This window comes from Myotis myotis, unplaced genomic scaffold, assembly GCF_014108235.1.
Source record: "Myotis myotis isolate mMyoMyo1 unplaced genomic scaffold, mMyoMyo1.p scaffold_m19_p_3, whole genome shotgun sequence".
NCBI lineage: Eukaryota > Metazoa > Chordata > Mammalia > Chiroptera > Vespertilionidae > Myotis > Myotis myotis.
The window spans coordinates 117,186,174-117,207,994 of record NW_023416335.1 but is presented as its reverse complement, the minus strand read 5'-3'; the positions used below and the strand labels follow the sequence as shown (position 1 = coordinate 117,207,994).

The 21,821-nt window shown below is 42.3% G+C and overlaps 1 protein-coding gene across 1 annotated transcript in view; it reads left to right on the top strand.

Annotated features, from left to right (window-relative positions):
- ATP8A2 (ATPase phospholipid transporting 8A2) overlaps positions 1-21,821 on the top strand; it is a 701,182-nt gene that overhangs the window by 334,366 nt on the left and 344,995 nt on the right. The window lies entirely within an intron of this gene.

Genomic DNA, 21,821 nt, shown 5'->3' with positions numbered 1-21,821 from the left:
CTAGCTTGCCCAGGGTTTGTAGTTCTGCCGCGCCCAGTGGCGGGCGAGGACAGTTGTGGAGCTGCAGTGCCTTTGCAAGTTGTTTCCTGTGCTGGAGAACCCGTCCCTATTCTCTGCTGAAGATACTATTACTTCTCTTTAATGATTGACAGTTATAAACTAATCTCTTGTTTTGAGTGGGTTTCTCCTGCTCCTTACCCCTTTCCTGTTAGAATCTATTTCTCTTTAATTTACATTATATTTCTTTCTTCCACAGTCCTCTATAACAGCACTTGTCTTATTTTGTTTTTCATTTCTGTGCCCCTGCAAGAAAGCTACCTCCTTGAAAATAGGAGGAGTGGGGGTTTCTATCTTTATAGTCTCAGTACTTTGAATATCGCCTACATGTTACAGCACAGTGTTTGTTAATTATTTAATTTATTAAGGTTTATAATAGTGGTTTCTGTTATATATATTGTGTATGTATAATATATTTTATATTACTTTATATACTACATAATGTATATGTAGTATATAAATAAATATTTTATATATTTTCTATTTTAACATAATATAATATATATATTTTCCCCCCAGAATAACTTCTCTCTTTTGTCAAGCATTTAGTACTAAGGTTTGAGAGCCCCCCAAAAAAATATATAAAAAGGAAGTCCTCTTAGGCACATTAAGAGTTACTAACTCCATCCAATATGCAACAATATTCAAAGTTTTAAACAGTGAAGCTGACACTTTATTTTTTCCTATAGAAATGCTAGCCATCTGGAAAGTTGTGTGTGTATGTGTGTGTGTGTGTGTTAGATTAAAGGTTAAATCTCTGCAGAAAGCAACTTAAGAAGCTTCAGGAAATCCTCATTCCTCTGGATACTTTTTGGGTTTTAAATCTAGGAATGTGTAGGTTCTCTCAAAATGACTAGTTTAATTGTAGGGGCTGAACCTTTGCCAGGAAGCAGAAAAAAGCATCTGCACCGTCCCTGTATTGGAAACAGCCCACCGCAGCCCCGAGGAGAAGTGGGCAGAGCCCTTGTGGGAGCCCGTTTCTGTGCAAGCTGTGTTCTGCTAGAAATTAAGGAACCAGTGCTCACCAAGATGAGGGGGTACAGCACAGGCCTGCCTGGGCAGGAACGTTGTGACAATGCTTCAAGTGGATCTGTTTCCCCAAGCCAGGGAGCTGTGCCTGCCCCAATAACTTTTATTCCCACTTCTAAAGGAGAGGGGGTCTGAGAAACAAAGCCCCCGGGCCGGCTGCAGGAGCACCCATGTACTTGTCAGGGGGAGCTGGCTGTGGCTTTGCAGGAACATGGGACCAGGGTTCCCAAACACTAAGTTTTCAAGAGAAACTGGATATCAGAGTTCTCATGTGAAATTACCTGGCTTTTAATTTTGAACTAAAAAGTTTTTTATGTGGAATAAAATCAAACTTGATTTTATTTCCTGGCCATTTAAATCTACTGTCCAGTTAAACACGAAGTGTTGTCCTTAAGCCCGTGAGTCAGTCTCAGTCTTTGTGACTGAGGCCCCTCACGTTCAGTTCCGGGCGGACCCCTGCTTCTTAAGCCCTCCTTGTTTCCCTCCAGCACTCGTGACATGTGTCAGGTACCTATTTGATTTATACCTGTGACCTCACTAACATGTGCTCCTTGCAGTGGGCCTTTGTATCTGTGTGCATGGATGTGTCCTCACAGTCCACGTTCCACAGCTATGTACTGAATGTGTGAATGGCCCACCAAGTAAACGTCTCAAATGCCCTCAACTTTTTTAGTAGAAGGCCTTTGTCCCAACACAAATGCAGGGATATGCAGAAGTGACTAGCACAAACAGGGAAGAGGTGACTCATGGAAGAGTGAGTTAATGTTCTGGCCAGGTCAGGAGTTCAGGAAGCGCAAATATTCCCCAGATAACGATGGCCAGCATTTTCTCAGCACCTGCTGTATGCTGACTGATTTGCTTGTTTGCTTTTTCACCCAGAAGAGTGGTATGAAACTCCCCAAATGGTTTCATTTTCCATTCTTCAACCAGCACTGATTGAAAGGTTATATGATCCACTGAGGACAAGTGATGGCTGCCGGATGTTCAGTTGGAACTTTGTAGACATTCACGGGGTCACAGTGGTCAGAAGGACTTCTGAGTAGCAGTGTCCCTAGACAGCAGTGCTGGGTGGTCTGGGGCTAGAGAGGCTCCCTAAGCTCCCACCATCCCAGCATACCCTCCCTCCAGCCTTGCCGGGAACAGTAGGTTGCTCTGAAATCAAAGAACCAACTCTCTCTCCACAAAGTCAAAATTCAGTATCTTCTGACTTCAGTCACATACTACCCCCTCCCCCAATCTTCCTGCATCCTTTCCCAGTGAGTGGCCTGGCTTATCTCCCTGGCTAGAAGCTCACTCACCAGCTATCCTCATTGTTCCCTCGGCTTCTGACCATTCACCAGGCACCGTGTTTGTTTGTTTTTTGTTTGTTTTTCTGAAATGTGTTCCTTGGATTTGTCTCCTTTAATTTTTTATTACTTCAAAAATTTGTTTTTATTGTTGAGAGTGTTACAGATGTCTCCTACTTCCCCCGTTACCCCTTTCTACCTGTTATTCCAGTCACAGGTTATACTCCTCATCTGAAGCCTCCCTAGCTGGTCAGTGTTCTTATTCCAATCTCTCTTGCATCCTGGTGGTGGGCGATCTTCCACAAATGAGGGTGCTGATTTTATATGTAGAAGCTGGGTTTGCTGGCTCCCTCTAGGCCCAGGGATGAGGTCCAAACGCTTCCTTGTGTCCTGCCCTGCTCCCCACCCCAGCATTTTTCTAACTTGTGCTTATGGTTCACCACACCTCCCAGGCCTCCAATACTCACTGTCCGGATGTGCCAGGTTCAAGGTGATCTTTGGCTGTTCTGTGCCATTGAATGTATTGCTCTTTCTTTCTCTCCAGGCCTCTCTAACCTTAGAAGCTTATACACATAATAGGCCCTTAATGGTTAAAGGTTAATTAAAGGATTTTCCCCCCTCTACATTTCAGTGTAAACTTCTGTCCTCCATTACCTTGACTCCTAGCCAGCCTGTGTAGAAGAGAATGGTGAGGAGTGCCTCAGTCTGCACCAGGGCCCACCCTCACCTACCGCTGGTGGGTCAGCAGTGCTGTACAACTTGGGGAGCCTCTGGCCAGGTGTATGTGATGAGGTTTTCCCCTCCAACATCAGTGTGAAGGTTTCCAGTGGAAATGAGTCCTTTTCTGTATTTTTAAAAATTATATAGATTAGGGTATGCCACTGACTTTACTAACTAGAGACTATCATTTGGAAAGTATTCCCATTTTAAGTGTGAATAGTGTTCCCTATAAACACGAGACACTTTTCTTAAAAAGCCGCTCTTTCCTGTCACATAATTCTCTCTGCACCCCACTCCCCAACTCTACTCATTCAAGGAATATTGAAGAGGTCAAAGTGGTCCAATTGCTTGGCTCTTCCTAAAACCAAACCCATGGTTCCTCAGCTGCAGCCTGGGAACCTGTGGGTGACAGCCAGTCCCAGGCCTTTCCAGGCCTTTGTGTCCAGCACTTTTAGTGGGTGCTAGATCTGAGCCCAGGGTCCCATTTTCTTCATGTGGCTACAATCTTCACAGATTTGCACAGGCTGCAGCTGCCACACTAGCATTTGGGACTTTTTGTAAAGATCTGCCTTCACTAGTTCTCTTTTACAAATTCCTTACCATTTTTGTTGTTTGCACAAGTCTATACACAGTCTGGGTGCGTTGTAATTCCTCTAAGAGCCAAGAAGACTTTAGAAGTAGTAAATGCAGTGGCTGTATTATCAAAACATTAAAGTAAAAAGTTTGAATCCCCAGGGAATTAACTATTTAAGATTATGTTCATTTTTTTTACATGGCATCTGTAAGGTTTATTGTAAAAGTTAGCATCAGTTTTTGAAGAAACTGGTTTTATCATATAGCAAATAAGTAGTTCAAGAATTGAAATGACTTTGCGTTCCTTATGGTGGCTTCCTACGATGACCTAACAGATATTAGCATTTATCACTATGAAGCAAATGCAGATCTTTAGTTTGCAATTGGTATTTTACCTTTTGTGTGAGACTCATCACACTCTGTCTTCCTTCCTTCATACCTGACATATGCCCTAACTGCATACATAGTTCATTTAAAACACTCTGCAGACTGTCTAGGGATTATTTTTTGCAGTAGTTTCTTTCTAAATTTATAAACTTGATCACCATTGTGTTTGGCTTGGACACTTTATAATTCCTTCAAGAATTAAGGAGACTTTAGAAATAGTAAATGCAATGGCTATATCTCTGAGGTGTTAATAAAAGTTTAAAACTTAAATCCTTGAAGATCAGGAAATTAATTAAGCTAAGGTTGTTATGTTCATAATAAAATCATTCCTAGTTAATGTGATGATATTAAATGTGGCAGTGATTTGTTGTGTCCCCAAAGTATAGAGTAACTTTCATCTGAACAAATGTGTGACAAGCACTGTTCTGTGGGATTGTGGAGACTTATTTTATACACATCAGAGTGATCACTTACAAATGCTGATTTTACCTTTCTCTTGCCGGAGAGTGAAACTTTAAAATCATATCTCCTAGAAAAGGGTTGTATACTTTAAGAAGAATTCCACATTCTAAAAAATTGCAAAAAGGATTCTCGTAGCTGAGGTTCAAATAGCAAATGCTTCTTTAAGGATATACATTTTTTTGATATTTTATTCTACACAGCTATTCAAGAATATATTTGTTTAGCATGTAAAAGAATTCCTAGTACTAAAATCTAGACTTTTGGAAGAAAATAAGCACATTAGGTTTGCATTTAATATTCTTTGAGAAGTGTAAAAAATACATATTTCCAGGGAATTTTTTAACTTTAATGATTTGAGCTCTGTCACAACTGTTAGTCTAATTTTTTTTTCAATAAGTGGTGGTGATTGATAGTTTTCAAACTTTCTAGGCTCTGAAGTATAAATGAATAAATAGTCTTATTCTCATAAATGATACTATTCATTAGCAGCTGCTGCCTGGTTTCTTTCATATAACCCACTTCCTGAATCTCTCTTCTGACATTAGTTGGGATTCCTTTTCAGGAAAATGTGGTACTTTTAAAGATATGACATGTAAAAAGAAAAAAAGAAACTGAAAAATAGGGTATCCCAGCTACTCTGGAGAGAGGTTCTGGGGGTCGCTTCTGTCCCCAGGTGTTATTACCCTACACAAAAATGTCGCCGGTGTACTATTGGATAATTCCACTTCACTTAGTTGTATTCCTTTAAACCCCAACAAACAGAAATTTATTTACTTTATTAAGCATTAAAAGATATTCACACCATTAGTTATTTATGAAATGATATTAAAACTACTAAATGTAACAATAGATACCCATTAGAATGGCTAAAGTTTAAAAGATTGACAATGCAAGTGTTGACAAGGATAGGAGTAGCTAGAAAGCTCAGACAGGATTAGTGAGAACATGACCTCATACAACCACTTTGGAAAACAGTCTAACAGTTTCTGTAAAGTTAAACATACAACTACTCTGCATGTATCTGCATAGATGATATGACAAAGTAGTTCCAACCTCATGATGTATCTACCTGAGAGGGGAAAAAAAACACATATGGCCACACAAAAACTAGGATACAAATATTTATAGTAGACTTATTCACAATATCCTAAAACTGTAAACAAGCCAAATGTGTACTAATGGGTGAATGGATAAACCAATTTCTGTATGTTCATTGATTGGAATACTGCTTGGAAACAAAAAAGGAATAAACTGTTGGTGAGTGCAGCAGCATTGGACAAATCTCAATGCATTAGTCTAAATGAATAGGCCAGACAGCAAAGACTGTAAATGTGACTCTATTTATATGGCATTCTAGAAAAGGCAAAGCTCTAGTGACAGAAATAGATGGACAATTATGAGGGGGTGGGGGTTGCCTGCAGAACGGCAGGAGGGGACGTTTTTGGGTGATGGAAATGTTTCCTATCCTATATAATAAAAGAGAAATATGCAAACAGACCGAATGGCAGAACAACAGAATAACCAGTCAAACGTAATATGCTAATGATAGGCTAAGGCTGCTCAACTGCTCACTATGACGTGCACTGATCAACAGGGGGCAGATGCTCCGACCAGTAGGTTAGCTTGCTGCTGAGGTCCAGCCAATCTGGACTGAGCGAGATGGGCCAGACATGCCCTGGAGCCCTCCTTGGTCCCTCCCTGGTCCCTCAGCCTGGCCTGTGCCCTCTCACAATCCGGGACCCCTCAGGGGATGTTGGAGAGTCAGTTTCAGCCCAATCCCGCAGGCCAGTTCCCTTGGGAGGGTGCCAGATGCAGGGCTAATGGCTGGCGAGCGCTGCTCTGGCAGCGTGAACCTCTCCCCAATCGAGACTGATTGGGCACAAGCCTGCAGCAGGCACAGTTGGGCCGGGATGAGCAGGAGCGGCAGGTAGGAGCTGCAGGCAGCATTGGACTGCGGGTTTTGGCCTGATTCCTGCAGGCCACCCAGAGGGATTCCACCCATGCACAAATTCGTGCACTGGGCCTCTAGTCTTCAATAAGGGAGAGATTGCATGACTGTATACTTTTGGCAAAACTCATTGAGTTGTACAATTAAAATTTCTCAATTTTATGTTAACTATAAACTCAATGAAGCTGATTAACCAAAAACAAAACAAAACAAATTTCTGTAGAAGTTTATATGCTGGTGTGAATTCAGTAAATTGGGGGTTTATTCTGAGAAGATTAGAATTTTTTATCAGAAATTGAAATATCTTGTGGGAGGTAGAGATGACCAGTTTAGAGAAATGTCTGATGGGGATGGAGGGAAAAGGTGACCTGAGGGCACCAGACAGACACCTGGGTGCTTGTAAGCAAGAGGCCACCTTATCTCTTGAGATTGTTTGCTTAATGACTGTGAGATATCTCATCTGCCTTGAAATAATTAAATAGGATATCCTAGAAATGTTACACATTTTACAGAGATTCCTCCTATCTACTAATGAACTCTAAATTTAGAGATATTTATAGACTAGAGCAAATCAACATCCAGAACAAAAAGCAATTGGCTCTGCTGGCACCAGCAGCTGGCATTAGAGACCAGGTGGAATTACCATGATTTCAGCCTTGACCTTCTTTATTAGCCTACATTGGGTTTGCTGGATTTGTACTTTGTCTTAAGTTTCACAAACTTATAAACCCATTAAGGTCTAGAAGTTCAAAAGTATTGAGAGTCAATGCTAGTAAGAAAGAGGTGTGATTATAATGGAAATGAAAATGACAGTAAAAAAAATAAAAAAGGTGGGAATATGGTGAATGGGTGACAGTTGGCAAAGGATAAGAAAAGTAGACAGATGACATGGTAAAAACAAAACCATTCTGAACTCATGGTTTTGGGGATGACCATTATTGTTAGATACTTACTAGCCCAAGATTAATTCAGGAGAAGGGAGTTGGTGCTTGAACTTGAAGGCTAAGCATGATTTGGTTGAATTGCTGCTTGTGAAACTTGAACCATCCTGGTTTTCAGCATCATCAGCTCTGAGCCCATTGGAATTTGCACAACATCAAAGTGAAGGCCGAGGCAGCTGCTGCTACCATGGCGTCTAAGAAATTCCTTATGACGCTGCCAAGCTCACAGAGGGGGAGGGGTTACCTGCTTCAGCGAATTTCAGTGTTGCTGGAACTATTTAATTTTGGAGAAAGATTCCTGCTATTTGCAAATTGGTAGAAATTCATCCAGGTTCCAGAAAGTTTCACTTATCCTGGTGTGTTTATTAAATCCAAAAAGTGATTAATGGTAGAACCAACCACCTTCCAGATCCCATCTGCTCGTAAGCTGAGCAGGTTGTACTTTAGCTTTACTTTAGGGCCTATCATATGAACCTCTGATCTCTCAATCAGCAGATGGACAACCATTTCCTGAGATCACACGGTAGTGCTGTGTACGATGTTTAGATAATTATATTTTAGAAACAAAAAATGCAAAGGCAAGTGTTAACCTTAATGATAAAATTGTGGGTTCACAGTATAACACAACTGGGAGAAAGGTGAGCAGTTGGCACTGCTAAGGGGTCCACTTGTAGTTACAATCACTCAGAAATTGTGTGTTTTTAATTGTGAAGGAAAGTAAAATTGTATAACATGTATGAAAAGCTGGAAATAAATATTTTAATATTAATTTCTAAAAGGCAAATTGTACCAAAAGATTTTGGAATGTATCTTCTGGGAATGAAACCCCCAGCCCAACTCCCTACGCCCCTCATAACAGCTAAGTCCATTGTAACTTTTAGTAATTGGCTTTTTATTAAAATAAGAAACTGCAGTATAATTTTAGTGACTAAGCTAAATAGGCATTAACAGGCTCTGGGATCCAACCACAATTTGTAACATCATTCCTTTGGGAAAATGGATTCTAAGTGCCCAATAACTAACTTACAAATAGACTTTTGAATCATAGTCCATTTGAGAATAAGGAACTGTTTGTGATAGTAATGCCTTCAATTGGCTTGCTTTAGAACTGCACAGAAGGGACCTATATTCTGCCACACATGTGTGGTGAACCCAGCTAGTCTGGGTTTGATCAAAGATTATTGCTGAGTGGGCATTGAAAGCATAGGAATTAAAACCAAAGTAAAGGCTGGAAACGGCATTACGAGGATGGATCTGGAGAGGTTTTAGTAGTAGGCAAAGGTGTGATTCTAAATAGATGAAGCAAGGGAAGAACAAGATGGAAAATAGATTAAAAGGGAGGTTAGGAGCAGCAAAAGTTTAAGACAAAAAGGCCAGGAGACAAGGAATAAGGAAGACCGAGAGCCAAGAATTTTTAAGGAAGTTATAACACAAAGTGTGCCAGGAGGTCAGACAAATAGATGCCTTCAAGACCTGTAAATGATTTCTTAAAGATATTACAATGCATGTTTAAAATCACGAGTTACACATGTCAATTTATTTATGAAGTTAGCATGTTAATTGAGCACTTACTATGGGTTAGCATGATCGGAAGTTGGCAAAGGGCGTTTCTGCCTTCATGGAACTTACAAATTAGTATAATAGCCAACCACTTAAAATGAGCCAAAGCAGGCTAGGATATAATGGTGATGATATCTAGGATCTACCTATAAGTGGAATATTAGATTTTCATTACTTCATTTTTAACTTTGTGTATTGTAATACTTATGGGGGAAGATAACATAGAAAAACATGTATTCTTGGTATTTATTGTTTTTTTTATCACAATGGGAGCATAGTAACTGATAACTGATAATTATATCTTGGTTGGCTGATTATAATAGGTTTGACTCATGTGTCTGGAGGGGGAGATAAAAGTTGGGGGAGGATAGAAGGAAGGAAGAAAGAAGTTCCCTGTCTCTTCTTATAAGGGCAATAATTGAATCATGGGGGCTCCACCCTCATGACACAATCACCTTCCAAAGGCCCCACCTCCAAACACATTGGGGTTTGGAGTTTCAATATGAATTTTGGAAGGGACACAAACATTCAGTCCATAGCATTTTTCATAGTTCAACTTGAAAGCATTTAAACTTGATATCACCCATGTTTCCCATGTCACGGTGGGCTATGGCATAGTAAGAGGCTCTCAGGAAGAGCCTCTCTGGAGGATATGCCTGCCAGGGGTCGATGTGTGGCTGACACATCCTCTCTGTCCCCACCTGCTGCTGCTAAAACTCCAGCTTCTTGTCAGGTCCTTCCCTACAATTTTTTTGGGGGGAAGGAGGAGATTGCAGATGTCACAGGAACATAATTTTCTGTTACCATATTTCTGCCATTTGTATTCCCAGTGCTCGGGCTTGTTCTGGCTATACCCTCCCTACTCATGCCCCAGAGCCTCACACACTTTTGGACAACCACCAAAATTTGGGGACTCTCCACTCCTCCTCCAGTTGAGAAAGAAGTGCCCTCAGTGTCCAGACTATCTCCATGCATGCTCCAGAAATAACCCAAGTAGAGAAAGTCTCTACATATCTCCATGGTACTAAGCCCCCTTAGAAAAAATCACAAGCAATGGTTACCACATCTTAGATTTTTATCCTTCACCTTTTCCTTCAAAAATTGATGGGGTCGGCACATAGGAGTAAAGGACACTGGGCTAGATTATGCCTCCGTGGCAGCACTGGCATGTTGTCCTGGACCAAATCTGTGTACCTTGACTCATTCCTATTCCCCAGAAGGATTTTCTGTCTGCCACACATTCACCCTACAGGGACACCCTCCAGAATTGCCCAGACTTGTCTGAGTTCCCTGGTGAACACAGCCAGGCTGCCAACCTGGGATTTCCCTAAGTGAGTGGAATTTCTTCTCTGAACCAAAATTCTAAAGGTCAGGCTCTCTATATAGATAAGGTAAACATAGATGTTTGCATAGATGTTTTGTTTGAAATTCAGAATTACTCAATTAAGAATAAGTATAAAGTTTCCTTTATCTTAATTTTTAGTAAAAGTCAATTTAACTTTTATTCTTAGAGTTCTTTTCTATCAATTGTTCTTCTATCATTACATTGACAAAGAAAGCATTGTCAATGATGACGTTTCTCCTCCAGCTGAGAAAGAAGTGCCCTCAGTGTCCAGTCTATCCAGTCTATTTGCTGCATGAAGTATCTGAAGTGTGTATTTCCCTTAATATAGGAAATCCTTAATGAATAAATAGAAGCAGAGAAAGAATGAGTTTCACAAGCACAGTGCTAAGTAGGTTACACTGTAGAGCTCATTTGCTCATAATAAAAGTGCTATCAAGTAAATATTCTTAGCTCCATTTTACATATGAGAAAATCATAATTTAAAGAGGTTAGTTTGCCCAAGGTCACAGAGGTATACGAGGAGATTTAGAACTAGACACCAGGCTACCCAAACCCAGAACAAGGGCTTTAGACACAATCATACCTTAAATACAGCTTTTCTGATATTGCCAAGTGTCTCTTGTTGAGAATGAAACTGAGCAGAAAGACAATATAACCTATTTCTCACTTTGTGATGATAGCTGATCCTCAATTTAATAATGGGTAAAAGGATTCCTGCTCATTCAACTTACTTCTTTAAGACTATAATTTATGTTATCACATGATAAATTACATGTAAAAATGTAACTTAGTAGTCAAAGGATAGTTGTCCAGACAAAATAATTTCAGCAGACTGTTGTGCTTCCCTGATTAACTCAAACCAGATTTTTTTTTATTATAAGCCAAAAATTGCATTCCTATATTTGAACCAGATATCCTATTCATAGTCATAAATTCACTGGGAAAAATCAGAACATCTTTTTTTTTTTTAATCTGAAGAATGGTTCTATGCTTTAATTTCATTTGATAATAGACATTGCACCAAGGCTGGTATAATATTTTAAAAGGTATTGGTAGTTTAACTTGATTCGATGCTTTGTGTAACACGAAAAAATAATCAGTTTTCTTTTAAATTAATCTGATGATCCAAAGAGAGAAATGGTTTAATCTGAAGATCTCAGCAGAGACTAGAAATTAATCTTTTGTGTTATATTTATATAGGCTAATGCAGCCATGGGCAAACTACGGCCTGCGGGCCGGATCCGGCCCACTTGAAATGAATAAAACTATTGAAAAAAAAAACCGTACCCTTTTATGTAATGATGTTTACTTTGAATTTATATTAGTTCACACAAACACTCCATCCATGCTTTTCTTCCAGCCCTCCAGTCCAGTTTAAGAACCCATTGTGGCCCTCGAGTCAAACAGTTTGCCCACCCCTGGGCTAATATCTCTAGGGTGCTTTAAAAATTACCTTGTGCAAGCTAAGAAATGCTTGCCATTTAAATTAGCAACATAGAGTGAGGGAGAGAGTGTGAGTGAGTGAGACAGTGAAAGGGGAGTTTGTAGACATGTGTGGTGTGTGTGTGTGAGTGAGGGACAATTAGATCCTGCAGGAGTCTCGGGGGCTGGCAGATTGGGCTCTACTAGACAGGGAGTCCTTGCTACTGCTGCAAGCACTCCTGGGGCAACTGGCTTTGGCACAGAAACCACTCAATCTTGAAAGGGAGAGCTGCTGTGACTAGGAGCCCAGCCTCACCACCACCCAGACTGACCTCAGACACCTATCGGATCCTACAGCTACTCTGGCCAAAGACCTGCTACCTCATCTGAAGACCTGCAGACTCTAGAACTCCAGCCTCCCTGGTTCAGGCTCCTGTGAGTCCCAGAATGTGCTCACCTCCCACCAAGCCAACCACTTCAGCCACAGGCACCTGGGCCCTGCAAAGAATCTTGGAATGTGCAACCCTCCCGCCAAGCTCGCCAATTCAGTTACAGGCCTGGCACTACCCGACGCCTGGACCCTCTGGTGAGCCTGGGAGTGTGAAACCCTCCTGCCAAGCTTGCTGCTCCAGCCACAAGCCCTGTGCAACTCGGCACCTGGACCCTTCAGTGAGAGCCAAAATGGGGAGACAAAGAAACAATCCCCAAAGGAAAATTTTAAAAAGGAGAAATCGCGTCCCCAATAAACTAAATGAAATAGAGGCGTGAAATATGTCAGAAAAAGAATTGAGAGTAAGATCATACAGTTCCTAAACCAGTTGGATGAGAAAGTCAACAACTTATGTAAGAATCAAGAGGAAACCAAAAATGATATACCTACAATAAAAAACACAATGGAAGGTTTCAATGGTAGAGTATAAGAAGCAGAAGACTTAATCAGAGAGTTAAGAGACAGGGCAGGAAAACAAACCCAATCTGAACAGCAATTAGAGAAAAAAATTAGAAAGGAGGAGGAGAACCTAAGGGAGGTTTGTGACAACATGAAACTAAGTAACATATGTATAATAGGGGTGCCTCAAGGAAAAGAAGAAGAGCAAGGATTAGAAAACCTATTTGAAGAAGTAATGACAGAAAACTTCCCTGATTTGGGGAAGAAAAAGTCACACAAGCACAGAGAGTCCCAAACAAGATGAACCCAAAAAAACCCACACCAAGACACATCAGATTTACAATGGCAAATGTTAATGACAAAGAGGGAATCTTAAAAGCTGCAAGAGAGAGACAGAGAGTTCCCCATTAGATTATGAAATGATTTCTCAACAGAAATACATCAGGCCAGAAGGTAATGGAATGAAGTATACAAAGTGATGCAAAGCGAGGGACTAAATCCTAGAATGCTCTATCCAGCAAGGCAATCAAGCAACATTGAAGGAGAAATCAGGAGCTTCACAGACAAAAAAAGGCTAAGAGAATTAATCACTACCAAGCCAGCAATGCAAGAAATGCTGAAAGGACTGTTGTAAAAAGAATAAATAGAAAGGGAAGAAGGAACACAGGCATAAAGAATAAAAATGGCTACAAACAAGTTCCTATCAACAATAACCTTAAAATGAAATGGATAAAATGCCCCAATCAAGACATCAAGTGGTTGAATGGATAAGAAAATATGACCCACATATATGCTGTCTACAGAAGACCCATCTCAGAACAAGGGACTCACACAGAATGAAAGTGAAAGATGGAGAAATATCTTTCAGGCAAATGGAAATGAAAAAAAAGCTGGGGTAGCAATACTTATATATCTGACAAAATAGATTTCAAAGGGAAGGCCATAACAAGAGATAAGGAAGGCTACTTAATAATACTAAAGGGATTGATACAACAAGAGGATATAACTCTGGTAAACATATATGTACCCAATGCAGGAGCACCCAAATGCATAAAAAAAAAAGTCTGGAAGATATCAAGAGAGAGATTAACAGCAATACAATTGTAGTAGGGGACTTTACTACCCCATTGACATCATTGGGTAAATCCTCTAGACAAAAAATCAGCAAAGAAACATCAATCCTTAATGGCTCACTAAATAAGATGGAATGAATTGACATCTTCACAATATTTTACCCCAAAGCTATAGAATATATATTCTTCTCAAGTGCACATGGGTCATTTTCAAAGATAGACCACATACTTGGACACAGGCAAATTCTTTTCAAATTCAAGAAGATAGAAATCATATCAAGTATCTTCTTGGATCACAATGGCATAATATTAGAAATAAACTACAATAAAAACAATAAAAAAATTGAAACACTTGGAAGCTAAACACCATGTTATTTAAAAACTAGAGGCCCTGTGCACAAAATGCATGCACCGGGGGGGGTGTGTGTGTCACTTAGCCCAGCCTGCACCCTCTCGCAATCTGGGACGACTGGCCCATAACTGCTCACCTGCCTGCCTGATTATTCCTAACCACTAGCCTGCCTGCCTGATCACCCCTAATCACTCTGCCTGCCTGATCACCCCTAACCACTCTGCCTGCCTTATCGCCCCAAGCCACCTCTGCCTTCCTGATAGCCCCTAATCACTTGCCTGCCTGCCTGATCACCCCTAACCACTCACCTGCCCCTAATCACTTGCCTGCCTGCCTGATTGCTCCTAACCACTTCTGCCTGCCTTATCACCCCTAACCACCTCTGCCTGCCTGATTGCCACTATCCACCTCTGCCTGTCTGATCACCCCTAACCACTCTGCCTGCCTGATTGCCCCTAACCACTCTTCCTGCCTGATTGCTCCCAACAACTTGCCTCCTGCCTGATTGCCTCTAACCACTCGCCTGCCTGCCTGATCATCCCTAACCACTCTGCCTGCCTGCCTGATCGCCCCTAACCGCCTCTGCCTGCCTGACTGTCACTAACCGCCTCTGCCTTTCTGATCGCCCCTAACCGCCTCTGCCTGCCTGATCACCCCTAAACACTCTTCCTGCCTGCCTAATCACCCCTAAGCACTCTGCCTGCCTCCCTGGTCACCTCTAACTGCTAGCCTGCCTGCCTGATCACCCCTAACTGCTCACTGGGAGGGCAGCTGGCTGGGGTTAGGGGCCGTGGATGTTCTGATCTCTGGTCATTCTGGTTGTTCGGCCGTTTTGGTTGCTGGGCTTTTATATATAGGACTAGAGGTCCAGTGCACGAAATTTGTGCATGGGGAAGGGGGGAAAGGGTCCCCTCAGGCCAGCCTGCACCCTCTTCAATCCAGGACCCCTCAGGGAATGTCTGACTGCCGGTTTAGGCCCAATCCTGGGGATCGGGCCTAAACCAACCGTTGGACATCCCTCTTACAATCCTGGACTGCTGGCTCCTAACTGCTCACCTGCCTACCTGTCTGATTGCCCCCTAACTTCCCCCACCAGCCTGATCACCCCTAACCGCTTCTGCCCGCTGGCCTGCCCCCCTACTGGCCTGGTTGACCCTAACTGTCCCTCTGCCAGCATGATCATCCCTAACTGCCTCTGCCTGCTAGCCTGAAAGCCCCCAACTGCGCCCCCCCCCCAGCCTGGTTGCCCCTAACTTCCCCCACCCCACTCCCCCTCGCTGGCCTGGTCACCCCACACAGCCTGTTTGGTCAAAAATTTGGTTTTGATGGTCGCTTAGGCTTTTATATAGATAGTTGATTGGGTTACAAAAGAGATCAAAAGAGAAGTAAAAAAATATCCTGGAAACAAATGACATTGAAAACACAACAATCCAAAATCAATGGGACACAGTGAAAGCAGTCCTGAGAGGGAAGTTCATAGCTTTACAGGCCTACCACAAAAACAAAACAAAACAAAAACAAAAACAAACAAACAAAAACCCCAGAAAAACTGGTAACAAATCATCTAATTCTACAACTTAATGAATTAGAAATAGAGCAACAAGAAAAGCTCAGAGTAAGCAGAAGGAAGAAAATAATAAAGATAAGAGCAGAAATAAATGACATAGAGACAAAAAAAAAAAAATACAAAAGATCAATAAAATCAGGAACTAGTCCATTCAAAGAATAAACAAGATTGATGAACCTCTAGCCAGACTCACCAGTAAAGCAAAGGGAGAGGACCCAAATAAACAAAATCAGAAATGAAAGAGGCAAAATAACAATAGAACCCACAGAAATATGAAGAATCATAAAAAAAATACTATGAGCAACTCTAGTCCAATAAACTGGTCAACTTAGAAGAAATGGACATATTCCTAGAAAAAAAAAAAACCTTCAAAACTCAACCAGGATGAATAAAAAAATCTGAATAGGCTGCTAACTATGGAGGAAATTGAATCAGTAATCAAAACAGTTCCAACAAACAAAAGCCCTGGACCAGACGACTTCACAGGGGAGTTTTATCAAATATTCAAGGAAGAAATAAAACATATCCTCCTCAGACTATTCCAAAAAATTCAAGAGGAAGGAACACTTCCAAGCTCTTTCTACGAAGCCAGCATTACCCTAATCCAGTGATGGCGAACTTTTTGAGCTCAGCATGTCAGCATTTTGAAAAACCCTAACTTAACTCTGGTGTCGTGTCACATATAGAAATTTTTTTGATATTTGCAACCATAGTAAAACAAAGACTTATATTTTTGATATTTATTTTATATATTTAAATGCCATTTAACAAAGAAAAATCAACCAAAAAAACGAGTTCGCGTGTCACCTCTGACTCACATGTCATAGGTTTGCCATCTCTGCCCTAACCCCCAAACCAGACAAAGACAATTCAAAGAAAGACAATTACAGGCCAATATCCCTCATGAACATAGACAACAAAATTCTCAACAAAATTCTACCAAATCAGATCCAGCATTACATTAGAAAGATCATACACCATGACCAAGCGGGATTTATTTCAGGGATGCAAGGATGGTACAATATCTGCAAATCAATAAACATGATACACCACATAAAAATATTGAGAGACAAAAATCACATAATCATATCAATTAATGAAGAAAAAGCATTTAACAAAATCCAACACCCTTTCTTGATAAAAACTCTCAACTAAGTAAGAATAGAGAGATCATACCTCAAAATAATAAAAGCCCTATATGACAAACCTACAGCCAACATGATACTCAATGGGAAAAAACTAAAACTATTTCCCCTATGAACAGGAACAAGACAGGGATGCCCACTTTCACCACTCCAATTCGACATAGTACAGGAAGTGCTAGCCATAGTGATCAGACAAGAAGAAGATAAAAGGCATCCAAATTGGAAAAGAAGGAAAATTGTCATTATTGGCAGATGACATGATATTTTACATAGGAAACCCTAAAGACTCCATCAAAAAATGACTGGACTTAATAAATGAATTTGTAGCAGGATACAAAATTATCACCCAGAAATCTACAGTTTTTTTATACATCAATAATGATCTCACAGAAATAGAAACTAAAAAAAAATCCCATTTACCATTGCCAAAAAAAAAAAAAAAAATTAGATACCTAGAAATAAACTTAAATAAGGAGTAAAGGACCTGTGCTCAGAAAATTAAAAGACAATGAAAAAAGAGATAGACATAAACAAATGGAAGAATATACCATGTTCATGGATTGGTAGAATCAGCATCATTAAAATGTCCATACTACCCAAAACAATCTATAGATTTAATGCAGTCCCCATTAAAATACCAATGACATATTTCAAAGACCTAGAAAAAACTCTCCAAAAATTCATCTGGAATAAAAAAAGACCCCGAATAGCTGCAGCAATCTTGAGAAAGAAGAACAAAGTTGGAGAGATCACAGTACCAGATGTCAAGCTATATTAGAAAGCCACTGTTCTAAAAACTGCCTGGTACTGGCACAAGAACAGACATATAGACCAATGGGACAGAACAGAGAAACCAGAAATTGACCCAAGCCATTATGCTCAATTAATATTTGACAAAGGAAGCAAGAGCATACAATGGAGTCAAGACAGTCTCTTCAATAAATGGTGTTCGGAAAATTGTACAGGTACATGCAAAAAAGTGAAACTAGACCACCAACTTGCACCATACACAAAAATAAACTCAAAATGAATAAAGGACTTAAACATAAGATGGGAAACCATAAAAATCTTAGAAGAACCCGTAGGCAGCAAAATAGCAGACATATGTCATAGCAATGTCTTTACTGATATAGCTCCTATGGCAATGAAAACTAAGGAGAAAATAAACAAACGGGAGTGCATCAAAATAAAAAGCTTCTGTACAGCAAAAGAAACCATCAACAAAACTACAAGAAAGCCCACTGCATGTGAGAACATATTTGCCAATGTTATATCTGACTAGAGGCCTGGTACACGAACTCATGCATGGGTGGGGTCCCTCGTCCTGGTCAGTAATTGGGACTGATCAGGGCCCGCTGGCTGCGGGGAGGGATGATGGGAGGTTGGCTGGCCATGGGAGGTTGGCTGTGGGAATGCACTGACCACCAGGGGGCAGCTCCTGCATTGAGTGTCTGCCCCAGGTGGTCAGTGTGTCATCATAGCGACTGGTTGACCAGTTGTAATGGTCACTTAGGCTTTTATATATATACTAGAGGCCTGGTGTACACATTTGTGCATAGGTGGGGTCCCTCGCCTGCCTGGTGATTGGTGCCAATTGGGGCCGTTTCATTCAGTTCCTATAGGGACGATTGGAGCCGGATGGCTGAGGGGGAGGGGCTGATTGGGGCTGGCAGACAGGGGTGTGGGGGGATTGTGCTATGTTAGCTTGCTGTGGGAGGTTGGCTGTGGGAGCACACTGACCACCAGGGGGCAGCTCTTGTGTTGAGCGTCTCTGCCCAGTGGTCAATGCATGTCATAGCAACTGTTTGACTGGTCGTTCGGTCATTGGGTCATAACAGTCGCTTAGGCTTTTATATATAGACTAGAGGCCCAGTGCACAAAAATGTGTGCACTCGGGGTTGGGGGAGAAGGTCCCTCAGCCCGGCCTGGGCCCTCTCGCCATCTGGGATCCCTCTGGGGATGACAATCTTCTGGATGAGGCCTGCTCCCCAGGGGATTGGGCCTAAGCTGGCAATCAGACATCTCTCTGGCAGCCTGGCAGCCATCAGGGGATGTCCACTTGCCAGCGGGGAGCAGATCTAAGCTGCAGTCGGACATCCTTAGCGCTGCTGAGGAGGCAGGAGAGGCTCCCACCACCACTGCTGTACTGGCAGCCATCAGCCTGACTTGAGGCTGAGCAGAGCTCCTCCATGTGGGAGCTTACTGAGCACCAGAGAGCAGCTCCTGCATTGAGCGTCTACCCTCTGGTGGTCATTGTGTGTCGTAGTGACCAGTCATTCCCAGCCTTTCTGCTGTTAGGGTCAGTTTGCATATTACCCTTTTACTATATAGGATAGAGGCCTGGTGCACGGGTGGGGGCCAGCTGGTTTGCCCTGAATGGTCTCCTGGATCAGGGTGGGGGTCCCACTTGGGTATCTGGCCAGCCTGGGTGAGGGGCTGATGGCTGTTTTCAGGCTTCCCGCACCCCCTTCAGGGTGGGGGTCCCCACTGGGGTGCCTGGCCAGCCTGTATGAGAGGCTGATGGCTGTTTTCAGGCTGCCTGCACCCCCTTCAGGGTGGGGGTCCCCACTGGGGTGCCTGGCCAGCCTGGATGAGGGGCTGAGGGCTGTTTTCAGGTGGGCTAAGCCTGCAACTGAAGCTCCCAGTCTCTCCTTTTTTTCTTTTTTTTTTAATTCTGGGATTTATTTACCTTCTGTAATTGAAACTTTGTTGCGACTCCAGCTCCGAGGCTGGCTGGCTGAAAGCAGGTATCTGGGGTTTGTTTAGCTTCTATAATTGCAACATTGTTGCTTAGAGGGCAGCTCAGAGCCCAGCCACGGCAGGCGGGGAACCTTGGCTTCCTTCATCACTGGAACAAGCAAGCCTCCTGTTCGCTTCAGCTGCCTGGCTGACGGCCGCCATCTTGGTTGGCAGTTAATTTGCATATCACCCTGATTAGCCAATGGGAAGCATGGCAGAGGTATGGTTAATTACCATGTTTGTCTATTATTAGATAGGATAAGCGTCTAATCTCTAAAATTTATAGGGAGCTCATACATCTTAAGAAAAGGAAGATAAGCAATACCATAAAAAATTGGCAAAGGACCTAAATACTGGTATACAGTTTTTGAAAAAGGACATCTAGAAGGCTAAGAGATACATGAAAACATGCTCAAAGTCACTAATCATCTGAGAGATGCAAATCAAAATGACAATGAGGTAGCATTTCATATCTGTCAGAATGGCTATCATCAACGAACAAAAGTGCTGGCGAGGATGTGGAGAAAAAGGAACTCTCATGCACTGCTGGTGGGAATGCAGACTGGTGCAGCCACTGTGGAAGACAGTATGGAGTTTCCTCAAAAAATTAAAAATGGAACTCCCATTTGATCCAGTAATCTCACTTTTAGAAATATATTCAAAGAAACCTGAAACACCATTCAGAAAGGATACATGCACCCCTATGTTCATAGCAGCACAATTTGCCATAGCTAAGATTTGGGAACATACTAAGTGCCCATCAGCACATGAGTGAATTAGAAAACTGTGGTACATCTACACAATGGAATACTATGCTGCTGTGAAAAAGAACAAACTCTTACCATTCGCTACAGCATGGATGGTCCTGGAGAGCATTATGCTAAGTGAAATAAGCCAGTCGGAGAAAGATAAATATCACATGATCTCACTCATTTGTGCAATTTAATAAACAACATAAAATGATGAACAAAAATAGATCCAGAGACAGAGAAGCATTGAACAGTCAAAACTTCAAAGGAAAGGGTTGGAGGAAGGGGAGATTGAGCAAAGGATTTGTATGCATGCATATAAGCATAACCAATAGTCACAGACACTGGGGGAGGAGGGGTGAGGGCATGTGCGTGGGGGTAGGAGTAGCTGGAGAGAGGTCAATGGGGGAAAAAAGAGACATATGTAATAGTTTTAGCAATAAAGAATTAAAAATAAATAAATAAATCAGCAACATATATTTCCCCAAAAAAACATATCTATATTAATAACGGGATAATTTGCTAATTAGACTGGATGTCTTCTGGACAACTTTCAGGACATCCTTCCTGACAAAGCTGAGCCTGGGCGAAGCCACCCAATGTCCCGGGTGCCTGCGGCTGCAGCCAACCTGGGCGAATCCGCCCCCAGTTCCGGGTGCCTGCGGCTGGCCCAGGCGAACCTGGCCCACGTCCCAGGTGCTTGTGGCTGGCCAGAGAGAGAGAAGAATGGGTCCCCGGTGCCTGTGGCTGGTCAGAAAAGGGAAGCCTGGGTCCTGGGTGTGGGGACCAAGGCAGAGGTGGTTAAGGGCTATCAGGTCGGCAGGGGAGCAGTTAGGGGTGATTAGGCCAGCAGCGGAGCATTTAGGGGCAATCAGGCAGGCTGGCAGAGGTGGTTAGGGATGATCAGGCAGGCAGGCAGGCAGGGATTGGGCCTAAACTGGCAGTCGGACATCCCCCGAGGGGTCCCGGATTGGAGAGGCTGCAGGCTGGGCTGAGGGAACCTTCCCACCCCATGCATGAGTTTTGTGCACTGGGCCTCTAGTTTGTTTATATGGAGCTTCTATGGGGCACCAAGAAGAATATGTATGTAGTATAAAGGAGAGGAGAGAAAGATAGTTGTAAGGACTTTAGCAATTAAAGTTCCAAAGGAGAAGAATTTGGATGCTCTATATCTGCAATAGGCTGCAGCGAGGATGGTTTATTGTAAATATCAAATGCAAATATCACTATGGAGATGTTTTTACTAATGTAACAGACCTATAAAGCAGTCCAATGAAATGCATACTAATAATAGAGGAATATACAAATTGTCCAGGACACCATCACAGTAACCGTATGACCAAACAGCAGTCTGCATAGGGCGACAAGGCCAGCAGGGAGGTTAGTTATGGATGACCAAACAACTGAACAGCAGGCTGCATGGTGCGACCAGGCCGGCAGGGGGGTTAGTGAGGGACGACTAAACGACTGAACAGCAGACTGCATGGGGCAACCAGGCCGGCAGGGGGGTTAGTGAGGGATGACTAAACGACTGAACAGCAGACTGCATGGGGCAACCAGGCCGGCAAGTGGGGCAG